Below are 7,694 nucleotides of genomic sequence, written 5' to 3' on the forward strand. Positions count from 1 at the left end.
ATTCCATTCTCTAGTTAACTGCCCTCATCTTTTATTACTCCTTTTCCCACCGAGTCTGAACTTGCATCTATACTATGAATAGATTTATATTTCTGGCCTTGGGTGAAATAATGCTTCCTTCACCTGTCCTTAGTGGACACATTTGCTTTTTCCTGTCCCCTTATAACGGATGGCCCACAGAACAGGCATCCTTTTCTCTCACTCCTTAATCACTTGCTGTTCACAACAGGAGATTTCCGTGGGCTACCTGGATGCTGATAGGAGAACAAAGAGGGTCAGACAGCAAACCCCAGCTGAAGCTTTAGTCACTTCCATGGCCATCGACTTCACTCCTACCTGTGTTCAACCTTCTTACAAAAGGGATTGAGGGAAAGAGGGTGGATAAATCAACGTCTACATTTATCATCATTGGCATCAAAGCCATTCAGACTCTTCTTCCATCAAAGGTGAACATCATCTTCAAAAGACAATGAGGGGACTTCCCTGGTGGCGCAGTGGTTAAGACTCCACGCTCCCAACGCAGGGGGCCTGGGTTCGATCCCTGGTCAGGGAACTAGATCCCACATGCATGCCACAACTAAGAGTTCACATGCCACAACTAAGAAGCCCGTGTGCTGCAACTAAGGAGCCTGCGAGACGCAACTAAGGACCCTGCCTGCCGCAACTAAGACCTGGTGTAACCAAATAAATAAATAAATAAATAAAAGAGTGAACAAAAATTAATGTTAAAAAAAAAAAGACAATGAAGAACCTACATTAGTGCCCTGAGTAGTGTTACTCTTGATGGTAATAGTGATCTTTATAGAAAAGACTGTAGCGAGGGGAGCTGCTGACCACTACTAATGAATAATAGTGACCGGGTGGGGAGTAGCTGGCAAGGAAATGAGGAGTGGACCATACTTGCTGGCTCCATTTCTCACATGCCAGCCGCTCTTCCACTCAGTCTAATTTGGCTTCTCTCATCTTTGGAAAGAGTTCTCCCCAAAGTCACCAGTGGCCTCCATATGGCTAAATTTACAGGATATTTTTCAGTCCACATTTAACTTAGACTCTCAGAAGTATTTTGTGCCATAAGCCAGCCCCTCCTACTTGAAATACTTTCTTCCTGTGGCTTCCATGATACCCCACTCTCCTAGTTTTCTTCTTCATCTTTTACCTTTTCTATTCAGCCTCCTTCCCAGGCTCATCCTTCTCTACCTGATCAAGAAATATTGGTGTTCACAAGGCCCCCTTACTTTTCCCTCAGTAATTTCCCCCAGGTGATCTTTCTTTTCTATATTCAGATGACTGACAAATTTATATTTCCAGTCCAGATTCCTCTTTTCAGCTCCAGACTTGCATATCCAGCTGCCTCCTTCAGATCTCTTCATGGGTGTCAACATATCCAAAATGGAGCTCATGACCTCCCCTCCGAAACCTGGTGTTTCTTCTCTCTTCTCTCTCTCCTCTCTGGAAATAGCATCATTATTTATGCTCTTTTGCAGGTTAGGGGTTATACTGGAGCCCTCTCCCTTCCGCACCCCCTATATCCATCGACCACTAACTCCTGCTGGCTTTACCTCTCAGGCAGCTCTCCTGCTCAATCTATTTCTTTACCTCTACCACTACAATGCTAGTCCAGACTTCCATTATCTCTCACTAAGAACTGAGGTCCCAGTGCTATGGAGGGGAGGAAAGAATGGAAGTTGCAAAGGAAACCAACACTGTCCTTTGCTGGTAGGATAAGTATAAGAGTCAATAAAACGGTACATTTCTCAAGTCTGCATCTTATTGTTTAATACTAGACCATTTAGAAGACCAAGGAAGGGTCTCACCTCTTCAAGGCTTTCGGCAAAGGAGTTCCTAAGTCCTATGTCTAACAGACCACAGTGATGGTGGCCCCCTGTCTGTGGGGGAAAGGAACAAGGGCGGCATAATCCACTCTCGAAGCGCCCTTGCCCTCGTTTCTTGAGTCATATAATGGCTCAGGTTAGAGAATTCCCTCAGTTCCTTTGTGATTCAGCCCTGCTCTGGCAGGGGAGGGGACGTTTGGACAAGTTCACCAGCTCTCCTTTCCTGATACTCCCCTGACAGCTGCCCAGCAACAGATATTGCTGGCCCTGGAAGCAGATTTGCAGGAGGAGCTCAACCCAAGCCTGCACTAATCTACCTCCAAGGAGTCTGACTAGAACTGAACTGGTCTCGGTGGTTTCGTCACTTATCCTCGTCACCTACTGAATTTGATGCTTATGATACATCCAAAGTCTCACCTCAGAGAACAGTCTCAGGGTCAGTCTCACAATAAGTCTCCTAGACAGAAACAAAATGCAAGGGCAATTCCAAACAGTGTCTCCCAACTCCCAGCTCTGCTCCTTTGCTAGTCTTTCCCATTTCTGGAAACATCACATCTGGGCACTAGTTGTTCATGCCTTGAACCAGAGAGTTATCCTTAGCACAGTGTTCTCTGTAAGCACCTCCCTCCTCATTTATTGAACCACCAAGTCCTTTTGTTTCTACCTACAATGTACACCCAGAGTCTTTTTACTTCTGTCTACCTTCACAGGCACCACCCTAGTTGAAGCCATCGCCTTCTTGTTCCCTGTCCACAGTGACAGCCTCCTAGCTGGTCTTTCTGCATCAACTCTCCACCTCCCCCCTCATTTATTCTCTACACAGAAGCTCCAGTGAATTATATTGTGGTCCCTCTCCCTTTGATAGCCATGCTCCAATTTCATTTACTTCTTTCAGTTCTTTTAACATCAGCATCCTCTTTTCTGCTTCAGGGCATTTGCATGTACAGTTTTCTCTGTCCAGAACTTTCTTTCCATCATCTGGCTAATTTTTTGCTCATTTCTAAGGCTCAGATTAAATGTCATTTCCTTGGCTTCCCAGAATAAATTGAATTCCTCTCACACTAATTCAAATTATCCATTAACTTTTTAATTTCATTTGTTATAATTAATAATCCTACATTTATTTTGATGATTAATTTTTATATTTAATTGAAATGTCTGTCACCCCAACTAGACCATAAGCTTCAATAAGGCAGGGACCACATCTGAGCTGAACACCAGCGTAGACTGATACCCAGTAATATCTTTGACACAGAGTAGGAGCTCATGTTAGCTCAGGATCCCATAACAAATTACCATAGACTGGATGGTTTAAACAATGGAAATTTAGCTCTCACAATTCTGGAGGCTAGAAGTTCCAGATCAGTGTCCATTTCTGGTGAGGATCTCTTCCTGGCTTGCAGAAGGCCACCTTCTCGTTGTGTCTTCACATGATTTTTCCTCGAAGTATGTGGGGAGAGATAGAGGGAGATCTTATAAGGCCACCAATCTTATCCTATTAGGACCCTATTATGACCTCATTTAACTTTACCTCCTAAAAGACCTATCTCCAGATACAGTTATACTGGGGATTAGGTCTTCAACGCATGAATTTTAGGGGAGGGGCACAATTCAGTCTATATCAGAGTCCAACAATATTTGTTGAAAATATGAATATAAAAAACAGTCATTAATGAAAAACTACTTCCAATAGATTAACAGTTGGTCGCTTGTTGTAGTTAGGTTTCATAAATATGGAAGAATTAATTTTTATGAAACTTTGGCATTCGAGTGCAATTCCCTTAATAAACATCTGTGTTTTACTTTTTTATTTTTCCTTAACCACGGTAGTTTCCCTGGTAATAATTTATAATTGGTATCTGGATATGTATGTGGCAAAGTAAAAGAGAAAACATTTTCCAAAAATCTATCAGAACTTAGGGGTGATTTTGAAAGTGAAGTTTCTTTGGTCACTTGAATTGAAGATGGTTTAATCCTAAAGCCCCTTTAATTCTGGTTGTGTAACTAGCTTCCTGGGCAAATCGTTATCAGTGACATGACCCTGGCTCATTAGAAGCACAACAGGAATGAGAAATCTGACAGATGATCTCATTGTTCAGGCTTAGAGTCTGTCCTAAAAGTAATACATGAAGAAACTCCACAAAATCTTTTGACTGTGCTCTGATATTCATTTTTAATATCCAGATCAAATGCTTCCTTTGGGTTTATTTCCTGGGACTGCTGTTCCTGTTTGTTTTTGTTTATTTGGTGGGGGGGAGTTATCTACTAATAGTTGTGGCTCCATTCCAACTAAGGAAACTGGCCTCCTCACATTCATTAATGACAAGTTGCAATACTGTCGTTGAACCAGAAGACTATCCATTAGAATCAGTGCTGCTACCAGGGTTATTAGGGAGCACAGTTGTGTTTTCTTTGTCTTTTCCCCTACCCTGAGTCAGTGCCCAAAATCCGTTTTTTGTAGCTTCAGCTATTTTGAGTGTAATTGCACAACTGGCTTGAACTTATTTTGGCAAAAGCTTTGTGTGTAGATGCATCATGGGCATGAAAAACCTTCTGGAAAAGATGTGTTTTCTTTTTTTTAAATTTTTTTTTTATTGGAGGATAATTGCTTTACAATGTTGTGTTAGTTTCTGCTGTACAATGAAGTGAATCAGCTGTATGTATACCTAAATCCCCTCCCTCTTGGGCTTCCCTCCCTCCCCAGATCTAGGTCATCACAGAGCACCAAGTTGAGATTCCTGTGCTTTATAGCATGTTCCCTATTTTACGCATGGTAGTGTTTATATGTGAATCCTAATCTCCCAATTTGTCCCACACTCCCCTTCCCCCTCTGTGGCCACATGTCCGTTCTCTACATCTACGTGTGTTTTCATACAAAAGTACCATTACTTGCCCTTTCTGGAAGTCAATTTCATGTACATCATAGTGAAAGGATGGTGTGTAGTCTCATACAGCTAGTGGACCCTGACTATACATTATGTGGACATGTGAACATAAGTGGTCAAGAAAGGTGTGTCAAGGGCTCGCTTCAGGTAGTGTTTGGAGCTGTCAGCACAAGAGGCATGACTCAAGGGCTAGCACCTCTTACTCCAGCATGTGTATCCTTTGGTGTAGCACATTCGTCAGAATGTAGAGAGTGGAGAAGTCCCACTGCGCAAACATTTTGTGGGTCTCAGGGTTTAGTATCTTGACTTTGGTGGAAACATTTCACAAGTCACAAATGGGCAAAGGTCTAGTAAGGAGAGACTGGGTGATGAGGGTCAGACCTCCAAGTTTTGGTCCTGATTTTGTTGCTGCCTTGCTGAGTGACCAAAGAGGCAGACTGCCACTTACAGGCTCTGTGACCTTGGGCAAGCCACCTGACCTCTCTGCCTCAGTTTCCTCATCTATCATGGGAATAAAATAGTACCTGTTTCATAGCGTGGTTTGACGATTAAATGAGTTAATACCAAGAAAACACTGAGAGTAATACCTAGCATGTGGTTAGCACTCGACATTAGTTCCTTACCTCTTACTTTCTTCATTTTCTTCATTAATTGAATGATTAGCCCACTAACTTGCCTCCAGTGAATGTAGTTCAGAACAAACCACTAACACTGCCCTGAGAAACGTCTAAAGCAGAGGACAGAAATGATCATTTCGTGCATCAATTTATAACATAAATGAACAAGGAAATATTTTCAAGTATGAAAAGTTGGGGGCCATGAGGTTCAACTTCTCTCTCCCCCCAACCCCTTTTAAAAAATTCTCCTCTGGACGCTCATTAGGGGTTTCTACCCCTCATTTGGGCTCTCCCCTCCAATCTACCTTCCACTTCAGCTCCTTGGTTTTCTTAAACTTTTTTTCCGCCCTTCGGAAAGTGAAAGAATAACAGCTCCAGCTAGAGACGCTTGCTTGAAATAGCACTGACACACAGCAGCTTCCTTCTCAGGTCTCTGCCAATGAGCCCAGCCGCCGCAGATGCTGGATACGCCGCTGGGTCCCCGGAAACCGGCCCCTGACCCTGCGGCCTGGCGGCAGGCCCGGGATGTTCTAGAAGGAAAAAAGACGATCCCCCTCCAGAGACCAGCCAGGCACCACCCATCTTGCTATCCTTGGAGCTTTTGCCAAGCACAACACCAGGAAAATCTCTTTTTCATTGTTTGCTTTTCCACGGGCTTTGAACAATTTCCCATTTCTTATAGTGAAGTCCAGAATTAAATTGGACTTCGGCTGACGGTTGCTGGAAAATAAATCCCATTCAGCTTCCTAAGGCTCTTCCTACTGGCTTTGTTTGCAGCCTCACGGATGATGTTTCTGACGTGTTTCGAGAGCTCCTTCCTCAAATCCCCTTCACACACGTGCTGACCCTCTGCTTTGTGACATAATTATTCATCTAATTTCTTCAGCACCAGGCAGACATCGTTGAGGAATGCCTCCCTCTCTGAACGTGAAGTAATTGACGTTTTTCTGTTTCGCTGCTACGTGGTTAGGCAATTATTAAAATGGACTGGTCTTTAATAGTCTATTTTTGTTGGGTATTATAGCCCCATCTCCTAAGGTGGTATGATGGCCCCTGAGTATGCAAACACTCCAAGAGCTGTATCTTCATACTTCTCTATTTCCTTTCCACGTCACCCCTCTGAACACAGAAAAGGAGAATGGCAATAATGTGAGAATTTTATGTTCCAGAAAAAAAAAAAAAATCTCACAACCCCCCAAAATCCTCTGAGATTGCTTTCAATTTCCCCTCCCCCTCCTTACCGCTCACGCAACCACCAACAGTGACACCTAGTGGTCAAATATAAATCAGTCCTTTCATCCCAAGTTAAGCAGCTTTTTACAGAAAATAAAATTTCCTTTAGGGGCAAATAAAGATAATTTACATCTTTTTTTGAATGCACAGAAAGATATATTATTCGTAATGCGTAGATAAAATATATTATTTGGGGTACGGGGCAAGTGCGTAATTTTTTCTTATGAACATATTGGAGCTCTAAATCTATTTTCTTTAGTTTTGCAGACTTGTTCTTGGTTTCTTAGGTAATGGTCACTTTGATTTTATTATAATTTTAAAAGTTGGCAGCTGCTCAGCAATATTTTAAATTTCAACATCTATAATGTATATTTAAAGGTAAAATATTTAAAAATGAGTGATATTACAAATCAGCCATTTGCATAAATCTGTCTCAAACTCTTGGAACCACATTTACAGGCAAAAATAGTTTCCATTTTAATGATAGTAATCTCCAGGAAGAGGTGCGACTCTTTCTCTTAAGAATTTTTCCAATAAATGAGGAAACATAAAAACATCTACATTTTTAATGAAATCTTCCAGAGGTTACAAAAATATGGGGAAACCGTGAATCCTTTTTAAAAACCTGTTTATTTATTTGTTTGTTTGTTTATTTATTTATAATACAATTTTGAAAGGTTACTTTCCATTTACAGTTATTACAAAATATTGGCTGTATTCCCCATGTTGTACAACACGTCCTTGAGCATGTCTTACAACCAGTAGTTTGTACCTCCCACTCCTCCACCCCTAACTTACCCCTCCTCCCCCCACTGGTAATCATTACTTTGTCCTCTGTATCTGTGAGTCTACTTCTTTTTTGTTATATTCACTAGTTTGTTGTATTTTTTAGATTCCAAATATAAAATATCATACAGTATTTGTCTTTCTCTGTTGGACTTATTTCACTTAGCATAATGCCCTCCAAGTCCATCCATTGTGCTACAAATGGCAAAATTTTGTTCTTTTTTATGGCTGAGTAGTATTCCACTGTGTGTGTGTGTGTGTGTGTGTGTGTGTGTGTGTGTATATACCACATCTTCTTTATCAATTCATCTGTTGATGGACACTTAGGTTTTTTCCATATC

Source organism: Balaenoptera musculus, chromosome 7 (assembly GCF_009873245.2).
Source record: "Balaenoptera musculus isolate JJ_BM4_2016_0621 chromosome 7, mBalMus1.pri.v3, whole genome shotgun sequence".
NCBI lineage: Eukaryota > Metazoa > Chordata > Mammalia > Artiodactyla > Balaenopteridae > Balaenoptera > Balaenoptera musculus.